Source organism: Equus przewalskii, chromosome 31, assembly GCF_037783145.1.
Source record: "Equus przewalskii isolate Varuska chromosome 31, EquPr2, whole genome shotgun sequence".
Lineage (NCBI taxonomy): Eukaryota > Metazoa > Chordata > Mammalia > Perissodactyla > Equidae > Equus > Equus przewalskii.
In genome coordinates, this window is record NC_091861.1 from 165,688 (window position 1) to 190,213 (window position 24,526).

General features: G+C 42.0%; 1 long non-coding RNA gene and 1 pseudogene across 7 annotated transcripts in view; both read right to left on the reverse strand.

The window, feature by feature from the left end:
* LOC103540091 (uncharacterized) overlaps positions 1-24,526 on the reverse strand; it is a 98,311-nt gene that overhangs the window by 12,340 nt on the left and 61,445 nt on the right. For 3 of the 7 annotated variants that reach the window (XR_011535248.1, XR_011535245.1, XR_011535246.1), the window contains exon 4: positions 15,838-16,055. The exons of the other annotated variants lie outside the window; for them this stretch is intronic. This is a non-coding gene — a long non-coding RNA (uncharacterized lncRNA). The remainder of the gene's footprint in view (positions 1-15,837; positions 16,056-24,526) is intronic. 7 annotated transcript variants of the gene reach the window in all.
* On the reverse strand, positions 15,064-15,187 carry LOC139080710 (U6 spliceosomal RNA; annotated as a pseudogene).

The following is a 24,526-nucleotide window of genomic DNA, read 5'->3' on the forward strand; positions in this document are numbered from 1 at the left end:
AACACCTGAGTCTCAATTCTCCTGCATTGTTTTCCATGCCCATATCCCTCATCGAGGCAGGATCTGAATTGACGGTGTTACTAGAAAATAAAAACATTTTTTTTTTGAGGAAGATTAACCCTGAGCTAACATCTACTGCAAATTCTCCTCTCTTTGCTGAGGAATACTGGCCCTGAGCCAACATCCATGCCCATCTACCTCTACTTTATATGTGGGACGCCTACTACAACATGGCTTGCCAAGCAGCACATAGGTCCACACCTGGGATCTGAACAAGCGAACGCCAGGCCGCCAAAGTGGAACACGCGAACTTAACCACTGTGCCACCAGGCTGGCCCCTAGAAACTAGAAACATTTTATAAGATTATACTTTCTCTGAAGATGTCCCTAAAGGTGTCCCATGAAACTGATTAACACCAATGAGGTAAATACGCTGTTGTAACATCCAGAGTGGCTATTGTACACATTAGAGTAAATAGTTAATGAGGCACGGACACAAAATATGACTTGAAAAGTATTCACAGATTCATCCCCTCCATAACCTTCCAGGCCTTCTGCTATGTGAGTCAGAGAACCACTTAAACTCCAGAATCCCAGGGACAAAAGAAAGGCTGCATTAACTTCCATACAAAAGCGAGAGCAGGAAAGGAGGACAGGGAGACCTGGAAGCCCTTACAGGCTGGCATTTCAGGGAGTCGCCTTGGGGAAAAGAGAAGCTCCAGGCCTGTGCTGTGCAATATGGTAGCTGCTACTGCCACCTGGGTGTGGAGCGTGTGAAATGTCACTCATCTGAATTGAAATGGCTGTAAGCGTAAAGTAGACATGGATTTCAAAAACTTAGTATGAAAAAAAGTGTAATATCTTATTAATAATATTTAAGTTGATCACATGTTGAAATCATAATATTTTAGACATATTGGGTTAAATAAAACATATTGTTAAAATTAATTTTACCTGTTGCTCTTTTACTTTCTCTTAATGTGTCTACCAGAAAATTTAAAGTTATGAATGTAATACTCCTTTCGAACAGTGCTTTTGGACATAGCTGCCATCACGAGTCAAGACTTTGAGAAAGGAAGTACGCAAAGAAAAAATTAGAACTACATTGTGTTGTCAGCAACATAATCAATCCCCCTTCTGACTCTCTGCGAAACTTTAAACTATTTAAATGAAGTCCTTTGTCACTGACCCAGGAGTCTCATGTCTTCTGCCAACACCCATGAAACAGTCACAGGCTAACTTACTAACTTGTAAGTTGGGTAATGTCAAACTGCAGACTGAACACGTCTGCACCAAAGGAAGAAAGGGCACCAAAGAAGTGAGGTATACAGAGTGGTTATATACCCCCAAACAGGATGTTTCACATAGGATTGAAATATCCCTTTTACAATAGTTGTGAGACTGCTCTGTAGGCACGGCGATTGATGGAAACAGCAGGTAGGTCTGGTGTCCTGGTGGACACAGCAGGGTGGCAAGTCTGTTGTCTCGAGCTGGGTGGTCACAGGTGAGCTGGGTGGTCAAAGGTGAGCACACCAATCAGTTCCCAGCCTAAGGAAAGATGCTTATCCCTAAGGAAATGCCAATGTGGGGGGAAGTTGCACCTTTATCTTAAGGCCATTTGTTCTTGCCATAGTAAATGTTTTAAAACAGATATGCAATGCGTGCTCAACGGCCACAGTCAGGCCCTTTTGGAAAAAACAAAGTCAGGCCGAATTAGGTTTACACCGAATGGCTTCCTCATATACTCCAATATATCCTATTGCTTGCCATTTCTATTTGTCAAAGTGTATTGGCTGGAAGAAACAAGGATCCAGGAAGAACTCTGAGGAGTAGCCACAGTGAAGGAATGGTCTAAGGAAGAGGAACCTGCATTAGACACACAGAAGAGGAGCTGGAGGGTAAGCGAAAATCCAGGAGAGGGCAGTGTTGTGGAAGACAAGGAAAAGGGCTGGAAAACAGCGGGAGTCACCCTTGGTGTCAGATGCTGCTGAGAGCTCAAGTCACTCAGTTCTGAGAAATGTCGACTGGATTTGGTAAAGAAGGAGATCAGTTATGATTTTTGACAAGGGGAGTTTCAGTTGAAGGTGGTGGAGAAATTCAACTGCATAGGCAGAAGAGGATGGATCTTTGAAGTGAAGGAAAGGAAGGGCTGTCCGGAAGGGGTCATGGTGTCATGAAGATTTTAAAAAATGTAAGACCAGAAAGATGTGAGCATGCTTTAATGCAAATGGAATGAGCCAGTGCAAAGAAGGCTGATGAGGGCATGGTTAACTGAGTGTGGGTTTCCTGAGGAGGTGGGGAGGGCTGGGCTAGGTACTTAGTGTGCAGCGGCTGCACAGCCATCCCATCTGAGGTCCTGCAGCTGGGAGCTGCTGCTTGTGAGAGATGCGGGTTCTTCCTTGCAGTCTCAGAAAATTTTACCCGATGCCTCTCTCTACTTTCGTCTGAAGAACCCTCACCATGCTCTTCTCCTCTGAGTAAATGGAGCTAGACTGTCTCCCTCTGCCTAAATGGACCACAGAAAACAAAGCCTGCGTGACATCTTCCAGGCTCAGGCAACCTTTCTCTCTAGTCCTGAAACACAAAGGCCTGACTGACATAAGAAAAAGGCAAAGATTCTTTGCTAATGAGTCCACAGTGGCCTAAAGAATAATACAGTAACTCAAGTACTCACCCTGTGCACCTTCAAACTGGCCTGCTAGCTGACCCATCCCCTCCTGTGGACGCCATTCTTCCCTTGTGCTCTGGATGCTGTGGTTGAGGCCCTGCGGTGAGCCAGACACCAAGGGAGGGGATGCTGCCCCTGCCTTCAGGCCCAGACGTCTCATCAGCACCTTGGTTTCCTCATGCCTGTTTTTCCTAAAGGCGTCAGTAGACTTGGGGACCCAGCAAACACAAGAGAGGAAGAGAAGGAGCCACTTTTCAGTGGTCTCAGCAAAGAGGGAAACGGAACTTGATTGGATTTAGAAAAATAAAGAAATGCGACACATCTTTTACCTCATCTTATCGTGCAATTCTTATCTGTGACCCTAGCTTGTGGTTTGGGAATGGATGATGAAGAAATTCCCACATGAAAACTTGTCTTTCCTCTGTGTAGTACGAGGCAAGGTCCTCTGCTGAGAGTGAAGGGAAGAAAGACAAAGACCATCTTAACTGTTTCTGGGCTCTACCTACCAGTCACTACCACACGACTGGCCTCTCCAGGCACCCATATTTCAAGACGGCAAGCCCTATCCGCTCTCACGTTCTAAAACCCGTACTTTGCCTAATGTACTGGCTATTTCCTGTGTGCCCCAGAATCCCTCTCCTTTCTTCTCTACTCTGCTCCATCTCCCCCAGGGACTGACCTCTGCTACTGCCCAGCCCCCTTCCCTCGGGCTTCCTGTTGCGGTTAGTCAACACGTGGCAGAGCACTGCAGTTTTCCATTGTTGCTTAACAAGCTGCCCCAAACGTAGGGGCTTAAACAACAATGATTTCTTATTTTTCACAATTCTGTGGGTTGGATGGATGGTTCCTCTGCTGTTTTCACCTGGACTCACTCACGCAGCTGTGTTTAGCGTTAATGAACCTACACAGGGTTGCTCGATATTCCGCAGTCAATCACTCAAAATTGCCATTGTCACCCTCCTGGGTTCTGTGCCCCTTAACCAATCATCCTGTCTGCTCTATTAGTTCTTAACCCTGAGTATCTCTAATTTTCACTTTCTTTGTTCCTGCAAAGCACTGTGGGAAGAAAACAATTAACAAAAAATCCATGGCCCAATACAAATTCACACCATCCAGCATCAAGTGTCCTGGACGTTGCAGAACGAATCCTTTCATTCATCTCCTTTGATTCCCTAGCAAACTTCCCAAAACAGCTATTCTGAATCATCTCTTGCCTCGAGCTCCAAAGCACTGACCCCCTTAACCTCAGAGGAAGACCCCATAAACCCGATCAGCTACTTCACTGAGTAGATGAAACCGCTTAGGTTGCACACCATCACTAACCCTCATACCACCTGCTTAGTCAGCTCAGGCTGCTGTAACAACATACCATAGGCTAGGCGGCTTAAATCACAGACCTGGACTTCTCACAGTTCTGAAGCCTTGACACCTGAGCTCAAGGCACCAGGAGATTTGGTGTCTGGTGACAGCCCTTCCTGCTTGCAAATGACCACCTTCTTGCTATATCCTTCATGGTGGAAGGGGACAGAGACTGGTGTCCCTCTTCTTTTAGGGGCCCTAATCCCATCATGGGGGCTCTACCCTCACGACCTCATCTAAACCTAATCACCCCCTAAAGGCCCCACCTCCGAATGCCATCGCATTGGGGGTTGAGACTTCACTATGGATTTGGGGGCTCAACATTCAGTCCAGAGCCCCACCCTGCGGTCACTTCCCATAGACCACTTTAGAAGTACGTACATGCCTCCTTCCTTAAGCTCTCAGCCTTGGAGGAGTAAAAAGTGCTCTTCCCTAAGAAAGCTTTTCCTAGTTCCAGTCTTGGCTCTTGTTCTCCACCAACTTGCCTCTCCCTCTCAGCACCTTCATTCTTTCCTTTATCAGTTGCTTCCTCTTTTGCCTTAAAATATTCGATATCTTCTTCATCTTGAAAAAATTTCTGACGGCTGCCTTACTACCTCCAACCATTCTATCTCTCAGCTGCCTTTTGCTATCACAAGACGACTTCTAACTTACTTACCTTGTAACTGCCAATCCAATTCCCACTCACCCACTCCATCCCTCTGCAAGATCCTGCCATGGCTAGCTCTCTACTAACCCATGATCAGTCCATGCTGCCCTCTTATCCCATCCTCCCTCCTGGTCTCCGTGTCCCTCTCTTCCTCACCCCCTCCTCCCTCCTGGTCTCCGTCTCCCTCTCTTCCTCACCCCCTCCTCCTTCCTAGTCTCCATGTCCCTCTCTTCCTCGCCCCCTCCTCCCTCCTGGTCTCCGTCTCCCTCTCTTCCTCGCCCCCTCCTCCCTCCTGGCCTCCGTCTCCCTCTCTTCCTCGCCCCCTCCTCCCTCCTGGTCTCCGTCTCCCTCTCTTCCTCGCCCCCTCCTCCCTCCTGGCCTCCGTCTCCCTCTCTTCCTCGCCCCCTCCTCCCTCCTGGCCTCCGTCTCCCTCTCTTCCTCGCCCCCTCCTCCCTCCTGGCCTCCGTCTCCCTCTCTTCCTCGCCCCCTCCTCCCTCCTGGCCTCCGTCTCCCTCTCTTCCTCGCCCCCTCCTCCCTCCTGGCCTCCGTCTCCCTCTCTTCCTCGCCCCCTCCTCCCTCCTGGCCTCCGTCTCCCTCTCTTCCTCGCCCCCTCCTCCCTCCTGGTCTCCATCTCCCTCTCTTCCTCTCCCCTTCCTCCCTCCTGGTCTCCATCTCCCTCTCTTCCTCTCAGAACCCTCTAACTGCCCCCTGCTCTGAACCCCTGGTTGCAAGATGATCTCTACTGTTAAAAACATTAGGGAAAGGCTAAGAGAATAAGAAGGATATTAGATTTGAATAAAAAGAAGACCACTGGTGATCTTGATTACAGCACTTACAGGGTGGAGAGGAAGAGAAACCCCCCAAAGAGTGCCGGTGGTAAGAAAGTTTGGAGCACAAGGACAGAATGCACAACTGAGGAATATGCCTACCACAGAGAAGGCACATCGGACCTAATGGCTCACAATTAGACAACACTCACTGTGTGCCAGGCACCTTCTAGCACAGCGCATGTATCAACTCATTCAAGCCTCACGATAGCCCCATGAGGTGGGTACTACTATCATCTCCATTTTACAGATGAGGAAACTAAATCCCAAGATGTTAAATAACTTGCCTGGGGTCACATATGGCCAAGACATTCAAGCAACAACTCCCTCAGGACCAGGGAAATCTCGGGAGCCTTGGAGGTCTGATAAGAGGGATAAGGAGAAAAAGAGCATGAGGACAGGAACAGAGACTGTCAGAAGATGAGAAAAGTAGATCAGTCAGCTTTCAGGCTTAGGAATGGACATCTCCTCTAAGGCTTCTAGAAAGAATAGTCCTCACATCCCTTGCGCCACGATCACTATCTGTAGGGATGTGAGAAGAAGTATCTCCAGGCTGTCAGGCTAGCACCAACAGAACTTGGGCATGCAGAGTTTTCTTTTGTGTGCCAGGCTCTGCTTTAAAGTGCTTAATTATCCTTATCCACTGACTGCTCACAACAGCTCTGTGAGGTAGGCACCATGATTTTACAGACGAGGAAAACTGAACCACAGACAGGTTAGCTAATTTTCCCAAGATCCTGGTAAGTAGTGGAAATGGATCTCAACACGCATAGCCAGAATCCATACTCTTAACCACTGCACATGGCTGTGTCTCATAAATGTCAATCGATTGTTTAGTTAGACTTACAGGAGAACTTCCTGACTATCACAAGGTGCTTCTAAAGAAAGCTATGGATATCCTACCTTACGGGAACCCCGAAGATAGATCCTGGGGTCATAAGCTGATGACCCAAGGGGCACAGGTGGCCCTCAGATAAGGCTTTGTTCAGCATGGTGTTAGTTTATCTGTTTAGATGGGGCATTACATACATGTCATGAGACTGTCCTATACTCCTGATTCACACATTTACGGTACAGGCCTGGCCCATGGGGGTGTCTGTGTATCACTCCTGGAAAACATCAGTTTTGTACCGTTGAGGAATTTACCCACAAGGAATGAGCCAAATGACTTCTTAAAGTTCTCTCCAAGAGCTCTGATTCCTAGATGTTTTTTAAAAACACATACATATAGGTGATGGTGGGCGGAGCAAAATGGCGGGGTGAGCTGACCCGGGATTCTCTCCCCTCCAAAATACAACAAAAGATTGGAAGAACTGAATTTCAGAGAAGAAACATAATGCCAGCTCGTTAGAGACCACAATACCAAGCAGGCGGAGATCATAAACCTAGCTTTACACCCTCAGAGGCGCTGGAACGGTAGGAGAGAACATCACTCCCTCCCCGAGAGTCTGCGATCGCTGGGGCGTGGGTCGGGAAGGAGCGGGGGAGGGGCCGCGCGACCGGGGGATCATCCAGGACTCCTGCCGCTGATTCAGTGGAGACCCGCTGACGGGGAGAAAGCTTCCGTCCGTGGGGACCCTATAAATCAAGGGCCTTGGGAGACCAGAGAACAGAACTGATCTGAACCCAGACCAGCGCGTGTAACAGGCCCTCCCCCCTAACAAAGCCAGTGGGTGCAGCCATCTTGCCCCAAGGGCAGAGAGCTAACATGCCGCTCTCGACCCCCATCTAGTGGCAACAGTCTGTAACTGCAACTGAATTCTACCACCATGAGAAAAAACCGCTCCTCTACCATCCAGCAATTTATAAAAGCCCCAGACCAGAAGGAAAACAATAAAAACACAGAATTAAGTCCTGAGGACTTGGAATTAGGTAAACTAAGTGATAATGAATTCAGAGCAGCTATAATCAAAAAACTCAATGAGGTAGAGAGAAAGATAGAGAAACAAGCCGAGTTCTGGAGTTACTTCACAAAAGAGATTGAAATCATAAAGAAGAATCAAACAGAATTACTTGAGATGAAAAACACAATGGACCAGATAAAACAGAATACGGATTCCCTGAATGCCCATGTAGACAACCTAGAGGAGCAAATCAGCATAATCGAGGACAGACAGGCTGAATGGCGCCAGACAGAGGAAGAAAGAGAACTAAGAATTTAAAAAAAAATGAGGAAAATCTCCGAGAGATAATGGATTCAATGAGGAGTAAGAACATAAGGATCATAGGAATTCCCGAGAATATGGAAAAGGAAAATGGAGCAGAAAGTGAGCTTAATGAAATTATTGAAGAGAACTTCCCAAATCTAGGGATCAACGGAGAAATGTGTGTAGAGGAGGGTTTTAGATCTCCTAGATTTGTCAATGTAAAAAGACCCACCGCAAGGCACATAATAGTAAAGTTGGCACATAGGAATGATAAGGAAAGAATACTCAGGGAAGTAAGCAAAAAAAGAGAATAACCTATAAAGGAGCCCCTATCAGACTGTCAGCGGATTTCTCTACAGAAACCCTACAAGCTAGGAGAGAATGGAGTGATATATTCAAAGCTTTAAAGGATAAAAACCTTCAGCCAAGAATACTCTATCCAGCAAGAATTTCCTTCAGATATGAGGGAGAAATTAAATCTTTTCCAGACAAACAAAAGTTAAGGGAATTTGTAACTAAAAGCCCTCCATTACAAGAAATCCTCAAGAAGGCTCTCATACTTGAAAAAAGAAAAAAGGGAGAAAGGGGACACAATCCACAGATTAGGGAGACCGATGGATAGAACCAGAACAGGATAGCAAATATTCAACTATAGCATTAGGGTAAAAATAAGGAAACTACCAAAACAAGGACAATCTTAGCACTCTAACTACAAATTAATAAGACGAGTTGGAATAAAAAATGAAAATAATTATTTAGGAGGGGAAGAGCAAAGGGTCTAAATCAGTATTGGTCGAGTAAGTAAGAGACCACCAGAGAATAGACTATATTATACACGAGATTCTAAATACAAACTTCAAGGTAGACACTAAAATAAAGTACAGAACAGAGTCACAAATCATAGATAAGGAAAAATCTAAGAAACCCAGCATAAGAAATTGCAGTATTAAATGGGTAGTCTAAAGCACACAGGAAAAGAAACACAGGAAAACAAGATAATGAGCGACAGATTGACAGCAGTAAGTCCACATGCATCAATAATCATTCTCAATGTGAACGGATTGAACTCTCCAATAAAAAGACACAGAGTGGCAAAATGGATTAAAGAACAAGATCCAACAATTTGTTGCCTCCAGGAAACACACCTCAGCCCCAAGGACAAACACAGACTCAGGGTGAAGGGGTGGAGGACAATACTTCAAGCAAATAGCAAGGAAAAAAAGGCAGGTGTTGCAATTCTCATATCAGACCAAGTGGATTTCAAAATAAGACAGGTAAAGAGAGACACAGAGGGACAATATATAATGATCAAAGGGACACTTCATCAAGAAGAAATAACGCTTATAAATATCTATGCACCCAACACAGGAGCACCAAGATTCATAAAGCAACTATTAACAGACCTAGAGGAAGATGTTAAAAACAACACAATAATAGTAGGGGACCTCAACACCCCACTCACATCAACGGACAGATCATCCAGACAGAAAATCAACAAGGAAATAGTGGAGCTGAATGAAAAACTAAAACAATTGGACTTAATAGACATATATAGATCACTCCACCCTGAAGAAGCTGAATACACATTCTTCTCAAGTGCACATGGAACATTCTCTACGATAGACCATATGTTGGGAAACAAGACAAGCCTCTACAAATTTAAAAAAATTGAAATAATAACAAGCATCTTCTCAGATCATAGTGCTATAAGGCTAGAAATTAATTACAAGAAAAAAGCTGAGAAAAGCACAAAGATGTGGGGACTAAACAACACACTACTGAACAAGCAATGGATCATTGAAGAAATTAAAGAAGAAATTAAAAAATACCTGGAAACAAATGAAAATGATAGCATACCATACCAACTCATATGGGATACAGCAAAAGCTGTATTAAGAGGAAAGTTCATCGCAATGCAGGCACATCTTAACAAACAAGAAAAATCCCAAATAAGCAACCTTAAAGCACACCTAACTGAACTAGAGAAAAAAGAACAAATGAAGCCCAAAGTCAGCAGAAGGAGAGAAATAATAAAAATCAGAGCAGAAATAAATACTATTGAAACGAAAAAGGCAGTAGAAAGGATCAATGAGACAAAGAGCTGGTTTTTTGAGAAGATAAATAAAATTGACAAACCACTAGCCAGACTTACAAAGAAAATAAGGGAGAAAGCTCAAATAAAGAAAATCAGAAATGAGCGAGGAGAAATAACAATAGACTCTGCAGAAATACAACAGATTATAAGAGAATACTACAAAAAACTGTATGCCAACAGAATGGATAACCTAGAGGAAATGGATAAATTCCTGGACTCCTACAGTCTCCCAAAGCTCACTCAAGAAGAGGCAGACAATTTGAACAGACCAATCACAAGGAAAGAGATTGAAACAGCAATCAAAAACATCCCAAAGAATAAAACCCCAGGACCAGATGGCTTTCCTGGGGAATTCTACCAAACTTTCAGAGAGGATTTAATACCTATCCTTTTCAAGCTATTCCAAAAAATTAGGGAAGATGGAATACTTCCTAACACATTCTATGAGGCCAACGTCACGCTGATACCAAAACCTGACAAGGACACCACGAAAAAAGAGAACTACAGGCCAATATCACTGATGAACATAGATGCAAAAATTCTAAACAAAATTTTGGCAACCAGAATTCAGCAATTCATCAAAAGAATCATACATCAGGATCAGGTGGGATTCATACCAGGGACACAGGGATGGTTCAACATCCGCAAATCAATCAACGTGATACACCACATCAACAAACTGAGGAATAAAAACCACATGATCATCTCAATAGATGCAGAGAAGGCATTTGACAAGATCCAACAGCCATTTACGATAAAAACTCTGAACAAAATGGGCATAGAAGGAAACTACCTCAACATAATAAAGGCCATATACGACAAACCCATAGCCAACATCATACTCAATGGGCAAAAGCTGAACCCCATCCCCCTGAAAACAGGAACAAGACAAGGATGCCCTCTATCACCATTCTTATTTAACATAGTACTGGAGGTCCTGGCCAGAGCAATCAGGCAAGAAAAAGGAATAAAAGGAATCCAAATAGGGAGGGAAGAAGTGAAACTCTCGCTGTTTGCAGACGACATGATCTTATATGTAGAAAACCCCAAAGAATCCATTGGAAAACTGTTAGAAGTAATCAACAACTACAGCAAAGTTGCAGGGTATAAAATCAATTTGCATAAATCAGTAGCATTTCTATACTCCAGTAATGAACCAACAGAAAAAGAACTCAAGAATACAATACCATTCACAATCGCAACAAAAAGAATAAAATACCTTGGGGTAAATTTAACTAAGGAAGTGAAGGACCTATATAATGAAAATTACAAGGCCTTTCTGAGAATATTGGATGACGACATAAGGAGATGGAAAGACATTCCATGTACATGGATTGGAAGAATAAACATAGTTAAAATGTCCATTCTACCTAAAGCAATCTACAGATTCAACGCCATCCCAATCAGAATCCCAATGACATTCTTTACAGAATTAGAACAAAGAATCCTAAAATTCATATGGGGCAACAAAAGACCCCGAATTGCTAAAGCAATCCTGAGAAAAAAGAACAAAACGGGAGGCATCACAATCCCTGACTTCAAAACATACTACAAAGCTACAGTAATCAAAACAGCATGGTACTGGTATAAAAACAGGTGCACAGATCAATGGAACAAAATTGAAAGCCCAGAAATAAAACCACACATCTATGGACAGCTTATCTTTGACAAAGGAGCTGAGGGCATACAATGGAGAAAAGAAAGTCTTTTCAACAAATGGTGCTGGGAAAACTGGAAAGCCACATGTAAAAGAATGAAAATTGACCATTCTTTTTCACCATTCACCAAAATAAACTCAAAATGGATTAAAGACCTAAAGGTGAGACCTGAAACCATAAGGCTTCTGGAAGAAAACGTAGGCAGTACACTCTTTGACATCAGTATTAAAAGGATCTTTTCAGACACCATGCCTTCTCAGAGAAGGGAAACAATAGAAAGAATAAACAAATGGGACTTCATCAGATTAAAGAGCTTTTTCAAGGCAAATGAAAACAGGATTGAAACAAAAAAACAACCCACTAACTGGGAAAAAATATTTGCAAGTCATATATCTGACAAAGGCTTAATATTCTTAATATATAAAGAACTCTCGCAACTCAATCACAAAACATCAAACAACCCAATCAAAAAATGGGCTGGAGACATGAACAGACATTTCTCCAAAGAAGATATACTGATGGCCAATAGGCACATGAAAAGATGCTCATCATCGCTGATCATCAGGGAAATGCAAATCAAAACTACACTAAGATATCACCTTACACCCGTTAGAATGACAAAAATATCTAAATCTAATAGCAACAAATGTTGGAGAGGTTGCGGAGAAAAAGGAACCCTCATACACTGCTGGTGGGAATGCAAACTGGTGCAGCCACTATGGAAAACAGTATGGAGATTCCTCAAAAAACTAAAAATAGAACTACCATACGATCCAGCCATCCCACTACTGGGTATTTATCCAAAGAGCCTGAAGTCAGCAATCCCAAAAGTCCTGTGCACCTCAATGTTTATTGCAGCACTGTTTACAATAGCCAAGACGTGGAAGCAACCTAAGTGCCCATCAACAGACGAATGGATAAAGAAGATGTGGTACATATATACAATGGAATACTACTCAGCTGCAAAACAGAACAAAATCATTCCATTTGCAATAACATGGATGGAACTTGAAAGAATTATGTTAAGTGAAATAAGCCAGCAAGAGAAAGATAATCTGTGTATGACTCCACTCATATGAGGAATTTAAAACTATGGACCAAGAACAGTTTAGTGGATACCAGGGGAAAGGTGGGGTGGGGGGTGGGCAAAAAGGGTGAAGTGGTGCACCTACAACATGACTGACAAACATTAATGTACAATCGAAATTTCACAAGATTGTAACCTATCAATAATTAAAAAAAACTGGAAAAAAACACATACATATAAAACTGTGACTTATGTCAGAGAATGTTCTTGTTCTCAGAAGAAACACAATGTAGTATTTCAGGGAAAAGGTCACAATGTCTACAACATACTCTCAAATAGTCCAGCAAAATGAAAATAATAATAAAATGCATAAATGTGTGTATATATGGAAAAAGCTGGAGAGAGCAGCGTGCGAGCAAAAGCAAATGTGACCAGACGTAAATAACTGGCTGGTCTCAGGGAAACACATGAGTCCAGCATGCCGCTCACTGCTTGTCTATAAGTTTGAAGTTTTTTAAGTAAAAAGCTTTTATTAAAAAAATAAGCACATTTCATTCTCAGCAATCAAAATCAAAGTAATAAGAAATCATAACAGAAATCCTGCCTCCTATAAACTATTTATAAAACAATTTGCTCTTGGGGCTGGCCTGGTGGCGTAGCGGTTAAGTTTGCGGGCTCCACTTCAGCAGCTGAAGGTTTGCGGGTTCAGATCTTGGGTGCAGACCTACACACCACTCATCAAGCCATGCTGTGGTGGCATTCCACACACAAAATAGAGCAAGATTGGCACAGATGTTAGCTCAGGGCCAATCTTCCTCAGCAACAACAAAATAATTTTCTCTTTTGTGTTGTACTATTTTTTGTCATTTTGCCTTGAAAAGCTGATTTTTAAGGATGTCTTAACCCTCAATTTCACAATAAAATATATTAGTTACAGCTTTTTTCCTCAATACTTTAGAATTTAAAATTGAAATCTTGGCAACCGGGAGAGATCTAAAATATTCTGTTTCATGAAGTACAAGCTGAGATGAGGCTGGATATCAGTCTGCTATTCCTTGATGGGAAAGAAGCAGCCCCTTTCGTCCTCACCAGACCCTGAGGGAGGCAGCTCCATGGTTGGTTCCCGGCCACCACAGGGTCAGAGCTGGTTTTCAGGACTGACTCTTACTGAGCACTGGGCTCCAGCTCCAAAGATGAGCAGCAGGTCCCGTGGAAGGCTCAGATGGACCTCTGCCACGAAGGCGGCTCCCCAGGCCGGTGGGCCAGCGGCCATGGGTAGATGGCATCGCCCACCAAGGGCCACAGAGAGGGAAACTGAGAAGAAAAGAACTGGAGGGAAAATGAGGGAGGGGAAGGGAGGTGCTGTTTAAATACAATTAGCCTCTTCTTCCCAAATGATAACAGAATGAGATGAATTTACCTCATGAGGCCTCCCAACTTCCTAAAGAGAGTCCCTGAGAAGAGAGGAGAGGAGAGGGAAATTACAGCAGAAGCAAGGTGACCCTGAGCCTCTCTAGTTCTCCCTTGTGCTGAAACACAAGGCCGGAGGCACAGAAGACCAAATGACCCCTGAGCCCCTCACATAGCAGTCCTGGCACCCGGGACGTGGGAACGCAGCAGGAGGGGTCAGGGGCCTGAAGGACTCCGGGGGCAGCTGGGCAGAGCCCGGGCCCTGGCCGTTCTGGAGGAAGCTGTGCAGCCAACACTCCCACCGTAGGAGCAGTGAGGCTCCCAAAGGTGAGCTGAGAGAAAGGAGACGGGTGAGAAGACAGAGCCAGCAAAGACAGGCCACTACTGTGAGCAAGGGAGCGCCCTAGAAAGGAAGAGGAGTGGAAAGGAAAATCGCTGAAAGAGGTGGAAATATAGTTTTAGAAGGAGACAAGGAATAGAAATTCCAAAGCTTAATGATGAAAATAAAAGAAAGAAGTTCAGAAATAAAAATAACAGGATATTAGACAGGAACTAGAAAATTAAACAAAAATATGAAATAAAGTAATTGATACAATTATATGTAATATTAAGGCTGATTTACCTATTTTACTTTTACTAGATGGGATTTTGAATCAAGTGAAATGCTTAAAAATTATTTCAAAGTAGCTTTTAAAACTATTGTAATATTAAAATTAATAAAGTATTTAAAATTATTAAAGCAACCTTTTAAAACAACTATTTAAAAACTTACTGAAGTCAATGTAGTAAAATAAAATTAAAATAGTTTTTAAATTGTAATACTTTCTCCTAAAGTCTTTTTGTCAGGTTTTGGGAAGAGAGTAGAGAGAAAAGCCGTGGATAAACTCATCTGCACACCAGGGTGTGCTGGTCATCACCCGGCTCCTCAGGAGGAAGCAGCCCTGCTGAGTAGCATCTGCGTTTTCATGGTGTAAACACACCACCGCGGCCAATTTCAAGCTACAATCTGAAGTCACTCAAGTAGGGGCTGGGGAGAGACGCCAGCAGCATCCCATTGGTGGCATCTCCACCACGCACCCACCAGACGGGAGCATCTCCAGAGCACGGATAAGAGCAAAACGCAGCACAGTGTTTAGGAAGCAGTACACGAGTACTTATTACCTTTGCTATGTTTTCAGTGTTAATAAACACATTTGTTTTGCATTTTATACAGAACGACCTGAAAAAGTATAGACGGCTTCCTGAGTTTGCGTGTCTCCCTTGTGCAGGGGCCGTGCTGAGCTCGTCCCAGGCTAACGTTTGTCCATACCGTTCCCATTTTAGTGTGAGTGCTGCCGAAGTGAGCACCTTCGTTTTTAATATCATTTACTTCTACTTTTACATAATTTCTTTTTTAGATAAATTAGTTTTTAACAGTGGCTTGCAGAATTCCTGGAAACTAACCCCCAGCTCTTGGGAGCCTGTACAGCCGGCAGGTTGCGGGCCCAGCGCACCACTGATGCTCTGCGCTGGCACCGCTCCACCGGCCCGCGCCCTGCCGGCTCTGCACAGGGTCATCTCCTGAGCTAGCGGGCTGAGGACCAACCCGCCCGGTGTTCTGTCACGTATACAAAACAGAAATCGAACGTGTGTCTTGTAAAAAAAAAAAAAAAAACCTTTTTTCCTTTTGAAAAGTGTTTTCTCCCTTTTAAATTGATTTTATGGGATTTTCCTTTTTTAACTACCAACACCTTGATTTCGGTAGGGTTTCAGAGAAAATGAAAATCAACTGTTTCATATAGTCTTTAAAATCTGCAGAGACATTTCACTTCCTTTGTCAGAGCAGCCGTTGTCTTATATAAGAACTGCAAACTAACTGCAAAGCCTTATGGTTAAATACTAAGTCTCTGCACTATGTGGAGAGAGCAGTAAAGGAGGGCGCAAAGTGAGTCGCAATAAGGTTGCCCCCCAGCGGCGCCGACATTTGGTTTGCACGCGGCGTCTGCACCTCCTCGGACCTTTGGCCGGGCAGCTGGCTCGGGGCGGGCCGGCGTCCGCAGGTGCAGTACCGGGCTCCGGTCACAAGGCGGAGCCAGTCCCTCGAGCTGGCCGCGCGTCCTCCCGGCGAGGGCGGTGTAAGGTGCAGCGGCGGGAAGACAGGATCCAGGGCGCCGGCGCAGGCGAAGGGAGAGCAGGGCAAAGGTTTTACCTCCTCCGTGGGACAGCTGATGTTCCGCTGAGCGTAGGAGAATATTAAAAAAATTCAAAAATTTCAAAGAAGGCACAAAAGCAGGATTTAAAACGATTTTCATTATTTAATAAATATTTATCAAACACGACTGTGTGCCCTGTACCATTTACAGCACAGCAGACAACAAAACGAAGGCCTTGTCCTTGTGGAAGGCGTTTTTCACGGATTAACCTTATTTTGTCAAAGCCATGAAATGAAACCGAAATAATGGCTCAACCTCCTTATTCAGCAGAACTATTCTGTTCAGAAAAAGGCATCTTTTCCCACAGGTCCCTCTAATCGAGTGAGGATCATGTTTCCACCACTAAAATATGCTTTCCAAAGAGCCCTGCTCCACCCGCGGCCTCACCACGGAGCGAGCTGACCAGGCGACGACGAGCGCCACGCTGAGGTCGCCCCGCCAGCATCACTGTCCTGGTGGTAGTGGGCTGCTCGGGCTGCCGACAAAGTACCACAGACTGCGTGCCTGAACAGCAGAAATGTATTTCCTCACAGTTCTGGATGTTGGAAACCAGGACGAAGTGCTGGCAGGGTGGGTCTTCTGAGGTCTCTCTCCTTGGCTTGCAGACTGCTGTGTTCTCCCTGTATCCTCACATTATCTTTCCTCTGTGTGCACATCCCTGGTGTCCATGTGTCCAAGTTTCTTCTTCTTATATGGACACCGGTCAGATTGCATTATCGCCCACCCTGATGCACTCATTGTAACTTAAGCACCTCTTTAAAGCCCTTATCTCCAAATAAGGTTATTTTCTGAGGTAGTGGTATCAGGGACATGACTTTGGCGGGACACCATTCAGCCTATAACAATAACAATCACAATAATTATACCCTGTTCTGGCCCGACTCTCTGCTGCCTGGACCACTGCAGTACCCTCAGGGAGTACTTCTGCTCTCACCAACCTCCTCAATCCATTCTCCTCCAGCAGCCAGAACAATCTTTCAAAATGAAAATCCTATCACGTGATTCCCCTGCTTCAGACCCTCCAGCGGCTTCCCACTGCGCTGATAACCTAGACTCCACTTCAGGGCCCGCACGCTTTCCATGCTTTGGCCCTGCAGCCTTCTGGGCTGGACCTCACAGGGCTGGCTACAGCACCATGACGCTGTCCTCCTCCTGTTCCCCAGCATACGGCCTTCCTCTGTGCTTCCCCCCAGCTCTTCACAGGCCCGCCTCCTTCTCATCTGAAAGATCTTAACTCAAAAGCCACCTCCAGAGAGAACGTCCCTGACCAGAACACCTAACGTCTCCTCCCACCCAACCACCCTCACTCTCTAATAGTCATCCTATTTTATCTTCCTTATAGCACATTTTATTACATCATCCTGTTTTGTTTACTTTGCAGCACTTATTACTCTCTGAAATTATCTTTATCTGTTTCCTTGTATATTGTCCGTCTCTTCCCTCTAAAATATAAGCTCCATGAGGACAGAGGCCTTTCACTGGTCTATTCCAACACCTGGAAGGAGCTCATGCTTGGCAGGACTCAGTAAGTCTCTGTTGAGTAATAAATGAATTTGCAGAACACTTTATAGTTTGAAAAATGCCTTTTGATTAAAAAATACTTCTATATACATTCATTCATTTAATTCTCACATCAATCTGTATTAGAATCCCCATTTTAAAAAGAAGGAAACTAGATCTTGGAGAAGCTATTTGACTCACCCCCTAGGAGAATAACCCCTATGGAGTGAAAGTGGAAGTTGGTCCTGAGGTTCTGTCTCTGGGCCTCTTTGCAAGAACTTCTAGAACAATCGTGGGGGTCAGTGGGATTTGAGGTGAGAAAAAGACTCACATACAAACCAGAACCACCCTGCCTTCTGCAGACTTCTCCGAGATGTTTTGGTTATAACAATGGTTTAATAAATGTTTACTAAATTAATTGACTAAAACATTTTTCATTGTTGTGAAAAGTCTAAATAATTCCAAATTCAACATTGCCAAATGGCTGCTCATTGCCCAAACAGAACAAACAAACACGAAGCTCCCTGTCCTGGGGTTTCCTTTTAAGAATAACACCAAAACACCATTTGGCAAACACTACAGTGATCATTGTTACGGGCAAGAGCAACCGATGGCTGCTAAAATCAGTGGGCAAAGTTTGAGGAGAAATAGCATATTTGCATGGTCTTGAAGTATCTTTCCAAAGATATTTACTAATTACAAGGGGAAAAGTAATAACTTATAGTGGGGAAAGCTGGCAGACACTCTCTGAACCAAGTGATCAGGGAATATCATCAGTAATAAGACATTTCAACAAGTGCCCCCTGACACGATGCTCTGAGAAGAACACGAAATCACATCTATGGCATTCTTCACAAACGCATCACCACAATCAATGCGGGAGAAAATGTCTGACAAACTCAAACGGAGGACATTCCACAAAGTCACTGAGCAAGACTTTTCAAAAGTATCACACTCAGGAAAGAAAGATTGAGGAGGACCTGTCTCAGATTGGAGGAATTTATAGAGACTAGACAACTGAAGACAACAGCAGATTTGGCACTGGACCCTGGAAGAGAGAAGGGAGGTGCGGGCACAGCTGGTGAAAGTGCAGTAAGATCCGTAGTTTAGTTCATGGTTTCGAACCAGTGTTAATTTCCTAGTTTTGATAACTGTACCATGATTGCATAAGAATGACCATGAGGGGGAAATCGCTTAGGGACACACAGGAACACTCTGCACTATTTTTTGCGTTTCTGTAACTCTAAAATTAATTTCAATATAAAATGTTTTTAAAAACACTGAAAAGATTACATTTTAAAATAATAGCATAATAAATTCCTTTTTTCTCCATGGTCAAAGAATGAAGATTTCTGGTTAATCAGATATTTTTAAGGAGTTACATCTTTTATATATTAGGGACATTCGCCATTTGCAATATAAGCTTTTCTCAAGTTGTTATTTATCTCTTGAATTTTTAAAGTTTTCTTCAACTTGAAATTTTTTTTAATGTGGCTGAATGTGTCAGCCTTTTTACTTCTGGATTTTGTTTTGAGTCATTTTCACCACTCCAAGTTCATAAAGAAATTCACCCATATATTTTACACTTAGATTTGTGTTGCCTATAGACTTTATCTTAGTATACAACTTGAAGTACAGAACTAATTTTATATTTTTCAAATGACTATCCAGCTGTTAACTCTATCTCTTCCCCACTTATTGGAGATGTCACCCATGTCGTCTATTAACTTTCTATATGCACTTGGGACTATTTCTGGATTTTCTGTTCTATTTCATTGATCTATTATGACACACTCTTACAACTGTAAAGGATTTGTAATTTGTTTTAATATCAATTAAAGCTAATCTCACCTCCTTGCTCATTTTTATCAGTGTTTTCTTGGCTATTTTTGCTATTTATTTTTTCATATGAACATTAAATTTACTTGTCTAGCTCTAGAAAAGATCTGTTGGTATTTTAACTAGGATTATGTTAAATTTATGAGTTAATTTAGGATTGCTTGACATCTTTATGATTTCAAGCCTTCCTATCCAAAAACACGGTATGCCTTTCCATTTGTTCAAGTCTATTTTTATATCTTTCAGGTTTTCCTAATGTAGCATTTGTATTTTTTTGTTAAATTTCTGTGCTTTTTTTTTATTGTGGTTGAGTCTTCTTTCCCATCATATCATCTAACTGGCCATTGTTTGTATAGTTGAGGCTCTTGATTTCTGTATATTAATTTTATTTCCTACTACTTTACTAAGTTTTCTTTTTCTTTTTTTTATGAAGAAGATTTGCCCTGAGCTAACATCTGTTGGCAATCCTCCTCTTTTTATGCTTAAGGAAGATTAGCCTTGAGCCAACATCTATGCCAATCTTTATACGTGAGATGCTTCCACAGCATGGCTGATGAGGGGAGCAGGTCCACACCTCGGATCCAAACCTGTGAACCCAGGCTACCGAAGTGGAGCATGAAGAACTTTACCCACTCGTCCATGGGACTGGCCCCTAAGTTTTCTCTTTTTTCTTCTTTGTAGTAGTTTTTCCATTGAATCTCTTGGATTTTTCGGATATTTCATGATATCATATCTACAGATAAGATAGTTTTCTTTTTTCTTCTATCTTTTCTACCTTCTACCATTTCCTGTCCAATATTTATGTCTCTATTATTACTTGTCTAATTGCATTGGTGAAAGCCTCTAATTAATGCTAAATAATAATGGTGAATGTGGGATAGTCCTACCTCATTCCTGACTTTGATGGAAAGTCTGCTTGTGCTTCCTCAATAAGTAAGAAACTGGATTTTAGGCTGAGACATATGTATTTCATGGTAAGGAAGTTTTTCCTCAAGTTCTACTTTATTGAGTGTGATAGTTAATTTTATGTGTCAACTTGACTGAGCTAAGGGATGGCCAGATAGCTGGTAAAACATGGCTTCTGGGTGTGTCTGTGAGGGTGCCTCCAGAAGGGATGAGCATTTGAATCGGTAGACTGAGTAAAGAAGAGTGTCCTCACCAATGCAGGTGGACGTCACCCAATCTGTTGGAGGCCTGAGAAGAAGAAAAAGGCAAGGGAAGGGCAAATTTGCTCTCTTTGCTTAAGCTGAGACATCTGTCTTCCCCTGCCCTCAGAGATCGGTGCTCCTGGTCCTCAGGTCTTAGGCCTCAGACCAGGACTTAGACCATCAGCCACCTGACTCTTGGGCCTTTGGACTCAGGCTCACACCACTGGCTCCCCTAGTTCTCAGGCCTTCAGATTCAGACTAAGTTATACCACTGGAGTTCTGGGTCTCCAGCTTGCAGGTGGCAGATCGTGGGTCTTCTTGAACCAATTCCTATAATAAATCTCTTATCTTTATCTATAGCCATCATATCTTTCTAGCTAGCTAGCTATCTCCTGTTGCTTCTGTTTCTCTGGAGAACTCTGACTAATACATTGAGTCCTTAAAATTATGAATGCATGTTGAATTCTGTCAAATGTCTCTTAAATATCTATAGAAATGATCCTGTAAGATTTTTCTTTCTCAGATCTGTTAATATGATGAACTATATTAATACTCTCCCCAACATAGAACTATTCTTTCAGTCTGGAATAAATCTCATTTTGCTTTAATGGGTTATTGCATTTTGTTGCTAGTATTTTATTTTCAATTTTTGTATAGATATTCATCAGTAAGACTTCTGTGGAGTGTCTTATGCAATTTTTATTACATTTTTGGTATCAACATTATACTCACTTCAGAAAAAGAATTTGGAAGTTTTTGTTCTTTTCTTATTTTCTAGAATAAAAGATTAAGTACCATTAGGATGAAAATTGTTTTTGAGTTTAATAGAATTCTCCTATGAAACCATCTGGATTGAAGCCTTTTGGAGAAAGAGCTCTTTGAAAACTTGCCTATTGATTCTATGGAAATTGGTATTGTTTAGATTTTCTATATTTACTGAGATCAGTTTGTTTTGTTTCATTTTGCTTTTTTTTAATCCATCGACTTTCTTTAAGTCTTTAATTCAGTGTTTTTTAAATTATATTCACAATGTTGAGCAACTTATCTCCTCTATCCAATCCTAGAACGTTTTCATCATCTCCCCAAAAATCCCCATGTCTGTTAGCAGTCACTTCTCATTCTCCTCTCCCCTTACCTCCTCACAATCACTAATCTACTTTCTGTCTCTGTGAATTTGCCTATTATGGATATTTCATATAAATGTTGTACAATATGTGGCCTTTTGTGTCTGCCTTCTTTCACTTAGCATAACATTTTCGAGGTTCATCATGGTGTAGCCTGTATCAAAATTTCATTCCTTTTTACCGCTGAATAATTCCATTACATGGAGACTCCACATTTTGTCTGTCCATTCATCAGTTGATGGACATTTGAGTGATTTCTACTTTTCAGTTATTATGAATAATGCTGCTAGAAACATTTATATACAAGGTTTTGTGTGAACATATTTTTTCACTTCTTTTGAGTATGTGCCTAGGAATGAAATTGCTGGGTCATATGGTAACTCTATGTTTTACTTTTTGAGGAACTACAAATCTGTTTTCTAAAGTGGCTGCACCATTTTACATTCCTACCAGCAAAGTATGAGGGTTCTAATTTCTCCACATCCTCACCGTTTCTTATTTTCCTTTTTTAAAATTATAGCCATCCCAGTGGATCTGGAATAGTATTTCATTGTGGTTTTGATTTGCATTTCCCAAATGATCAATATGGCCAATGATGTCTGGCATATTTTCATGTACATATTGACCATTATGTTCTTTGGAGAAACATCTATTCAACTCCTTTCCCCACTTTTTAACTGAGTTATTTGTATTTTTATTATAGAATTGTAAGAGTTCTTTATAGATGCTGGATGCTGGATGCTGGATGCTGGACGCAGATATATGATTTGCAAAGATTTACCCCGTTTTGTGGTTTTGTATTTTCTTGATGGTGTCCCTTGAAGCACAAATGTTTTAATTTTGATGAAGTCCAATTTGTCTATTTTTTCCCTTTGGTTGCTTGTGCTTTAGGTGTCATATCTAAGAAACCATTGCCTGATCCAAGGTCACGAAGATTTACACATATATTTTCTTCTAACATTTTTATAGTTTTAGCTCTTACATTTAGGGGTTTTTAAAATCAATTTTGAGTTAATTTTTGTATATGATGTGGTAGTGGTCCAACTTCATTCATTCGCATGTGGATGTCTGGTTGTCCCAGCACCATTTGTTGAAAAGACTGTTCTTTCTCCATTGACTTGCCCACTTTGTTGAAGATCAATTGACCATAAATGTAAGGGTTTATTTCCAGACTCTCAACTCCACTTCATTGATCTATATATCTAGCTGTATGTCATTATGCTGGTATCACAGAGTCTTGATTGCTGTAGCCTTATAGTCAATTTTTTTAAAAAACTTTTTTATTGTGGTCTAAATAGTTTATAACATTGTGCCATTTCACTTGTGCATTAATATTTGTCAAACACCATATAAATGTGCCCCTGCACCCCTTGTGCCCACCTTCCCCTCCCTTCCCCCTGGTAACCACTAAATTGTTCTCTTTGTCCATGAGTTTGTTTATATTCCACAGATGAATGAAATCATTTGGTATTTGTCTTTGTCTGGCTTCTTTGGCTTAACATTATGTCCTCAAGGTCCATCCATGTGGTTATGAATGGGATGATTTCATCTTTTTTATGGCTGAGTAGTATTCCATTATATGTACATACCACATCTTCTTTATTGAACATTAGTTCTTGGGCACTTGGGTTGCTTCCACATCTTGGCTATTGTGAATAATGCTGCAATAAATATAGGGGTGCATAAGTCTCTTTGTATTGTTGATTTCAAGTTCTTTGGATAAATACCCAGCAGGGGTATAGCTGGGTCAGATAGTATTTCTATTTTTAGTTTTTTGAGAAATCTCCATACTATTTTCCAAAGTGGCTGCACCAGTTTATATTCCCACCAGCAGCAGATGAGGGTTCCCTTTTCTCCACAATCTCTCCAACATTTATTACTTTTTGTCTTGGTGATTATAGCCATTCTAACGGGCATAAGATGATATCAAAGTCTAGTTTTGATTTGCATCTCCCTGATGATTAGTGATGTTGAGCATCTTTTCATGTACCTGTTGGCCATCTGTATATCTTATTGGGAAAAAAGTCTGTTCATATCCTCTGCCCACTTTTTGATTGGGTCGTTTATTTTTTTGTACTTCAGTTGTGTTAGCTCTTTATATATTATGGAGATTAACCCTTTGTCAGATATATGATTTGCAAATATTTTATCCCAGTTGGTGAGTTGTCTTTTCATTTCTATCCTGGTTTCCTTTGCCTTGCAGAAGCTCTCTAGTCTGATGAAGTCCCACTTGTTTATTTTTTCTTCTGTTTCCATTCTCTGAGCGGACATTGTATTTGTAAAGATCCTTTTAAGACTGACATCAAAGAGTGTACTGCCTATATTTTCTTCCAGAGGTTTTTTGGTTTCAGGTATTAACTTCAAGTCTTTGGTCCATTTTCAGTATACTTTTGTGCTTGGGTAAAGACAATGGTCTACTTTCATTCTTTTGCATGTGGCTGTCCAGTTTTCCCAGCACCATTTATTGAAAAAGCTTTCCTTTCTCCATTGTATTTTCTTGGCTCCTTTGTTGAAGATCAGTTGTCTGTATATGTGTGCTTTTATTTCTGGGCTTGCAATTCTATTCCATTGATCTGTGTGCCTGTTTTTGTACCAGTACCATGCTGTTTTGATTACTATAGCTTTGTGATATGTTTTGAAGTCAGGGATTGTGATGCTGCCAGCTTTGTTCTTGTTTCTCAGGATTTCTTTGACTATTCATGGTCTTTTGTTGCCCCATATGAATTTTAAGATTCTTTGTTCTATTTCTGTGAAGAATGTCATTGGGGTTCTGATTGGGATTGCATTGAATCTGTAGATTGTTTTAGGTAGTATGGACATTTTAACTATGTTTATTCTTTCAATCCGTGTGCCTGGGATATCTTTCCATTTCTTTATGTCATT